Here is a 2498-nt window from a genome sequence, read left to right on the forward strand (position 1 = left end):
CAGAGGGGAGGTGTGGGGGGATGGGGGAAACAGGTGATGGGGATTAAAGAGTACACTTGTCATGATGAGCACAGGGTGATGTATGGAAGTGTGAATCACTACCCTGTACACCTGAAACTAACAGTACACTGCATGTTAACGATGCTAGAGGGGCACCTGGGGGGCTCAGTCGTTGGGCGTCTGCCTTCGGCTCAGGTCATGATCCCAGGGTCCTGGGATCGAGCCCAGCATCGGGACCTCTGCTCAGCAGGAAGCCTGCTTCTCCCTCTGCCTGCCGCTCCCCTTGCTTGTGCTCTCTCTCTCTCGCTGTCAAATAAATAAATAAAATCTTTAAAAAAAAACTCTACTGGAATTAAAATTTAAAAATTTAATTTAAAAAAAAACCTTCTCTCACTCTTCTTTCCTCGATCATGAAAAAAGCCTCTGAACTGGGTTCTCTTACATTTTCTCCCATCTAATCCGGCCTCCTTATGGCTAGAACACTGATCAAATTATGTCAGTCTCCTGCTCAAAATCCTCTCTTGACTTCTGAATGCCTATAGAAAAGGATAGAAACAACAGATCTTTTCCCCTCTGTGTCTTTGCTCCTTTTGTTCTCTTTTTCTGTAATGTACTTTTTCCTGCTTCATCAGTTGAAGCTTTCCTCAGGTTTCAAGGCCCCAATTCAAAAGTCTCTCCTCCCTGAAGATTCCCCCAAAACATCCAGGTAAAATTGGCCAATTCTTATGTTCTTGGGGCCATATATTTCTTCTTTACTTTGGCCCTTATCCTATCACACTGTTAATAAGAGTTCTCTATGCCCATAGATATTTATCTCCAGAGCTCTATGATATATTTCTTTTAGATAAGAATCATAAGGGGGTTTTTTTGGGTTTTTGGGGGGGTTTCTTTAAATTTTTATTGTTATGTTAATCACCATACATTACATCATTAGTTTTTGATGTAGTGTTTCATGATTCATTGTTTGTGCATAAGAATCATAAGTTGTATATACCATAGTACCTGGCACAATAAGACTACATAAAAAACCCTAAAAATATTTTTGAACATGTTTATTAGTACCACCAAATAAAAAGAACACTAACATTTGTTCAGTATCAGATGGCATATCATATAAATAAAACCTATTTGATGAAATTACAAAGAAACATTTAAATAAGAAATTGTTGGCAGCCATCACTAAAGTGCCAGCAGCCAAAATGAAATTCAATCCCTTTTCGACTTCTGACCAGAGCAAGAACCACAAAAGCTATTTCAATGCACCTTCCCACATTCGCAGGAAGATTGTCTTCCCCTCTTTCCAAAGAGCTGAGACAGAAGTAAAGTGTTCGATCAATACCCATCTGAAAGGATGATGAAGTACGGGTTGTGCAAGGACACTACAAAGGTCAGCACATTGGCACACTACAAAGGTCAACAAATTGGCAAAGTAGTCCAGGCTTATAGGAAGAAATGTGTAATCTACATTGAAAAGTACAGTGAGAGAAGGCGAATGATCCAACTGTCCATGTGGACATTCACCCTAGCAAGGTGGTTATCACTAGACTAAATCTGGACAGAGACTGCAAAAAAATCCTTGAAGGTAAAGTCAATTCTCGCCAAGCAGGAAAGGAAGAGGGCAAATATAAGGAAGAAACAATTGAGAAGATGCAGGAATAAAGTCATCTTATATATGACTTTCAATAAAAACTGTTAAAATGAAAAAAAAGAAAGAAATTTTTGTCTTTGTAAAAAATATAAAACCAATGACTTCATGGTTTTAATACCAGAGTGTATAAAACATTTTCCATCTCTTCCCATCTACATCATGACACCCAATTTCACCTCCAGATCTCAAGAATGGGATTTTCAAAACCTGCATGCATACATACATAATGGCTTAGCCTTATAAATAACAGCTAGAATCTTGATAACATGGGACACCCTCTTCTTTTTATGCCCTCACCATCAGTTAGGATTAAAGAAAAGGTAATAGAAATGATTCTGAGTGTGGTGATCAGAAACCAGAGTCTCCTTGTCAGATCCACTATGACTAGGGAAAAGGTATGATGCCTCACCTCATTGCTTTGAAACCATTGATAACTACCACATCTAAACCCATCAACTGTTGAACCCACTAAATAATCCAAACTTAAAATGTTTCATATTTGATACATGTAAAATTATAAAAGATGTATTCATAATGAAAAACATAATGAAAAGTGGTAAACAGTAATATTTACCAGTTTTTGAACACTTACCATAGGCTTGACACACTGTGCCAACATTTTACATAGTCTTTCATTTAATCCTAACCAAGTGCAATAGATAAAATCACACCCTTATTGCAAATTAGGAAACTGAGGGTTAGAAAGACTAAGCAATTTGCCCAAGGACATGTAGCCACTAAGTGTCAGGACACAAACACAGATATGCCTCAGACCCCCAGCACGTGCTCTTTGCCATCACTCTATACCACCAACCCCCACAAAGAAAACACGTTTTTCTTTGTGAAGCAC

The 2498-nt window shown here is 38.4% G+C and overlaps 1 pseudogene; it reads left to right on the plus strand.

Moving 5' to 3' along the window:
* Positions 1 to 1196: 1196 nt before the first annotated feature.
* LOC114223634 (large ribosomal subunit protein uL24 pseudogene) lies at positions 1197 to 1659 on the plus strand (annotated as a pseudogene).
* The last annotated feature ends 839 nt before the right edge of the window (positions 1660 to 2498 follow it).

The sequence above is a fragment of the Eumetopias jubatus genome, unplaced genomic scaffold (assembly GCF_037043125.1).
Source record: "Eumetopias jubatus isolate StellerSeaLion01/CBP00866 unplaced genomic scaffold, mEumJub1_p1.0 scaffold_11, whole genome shotgun sequence".
In the NCBI taxonomy this organism is placed as follows: Eukaryota; Metazoa; Chordata; class Mammalia; order Carnivora; family Otariidae; genus Eumetopias; species Eumetopias jubatus.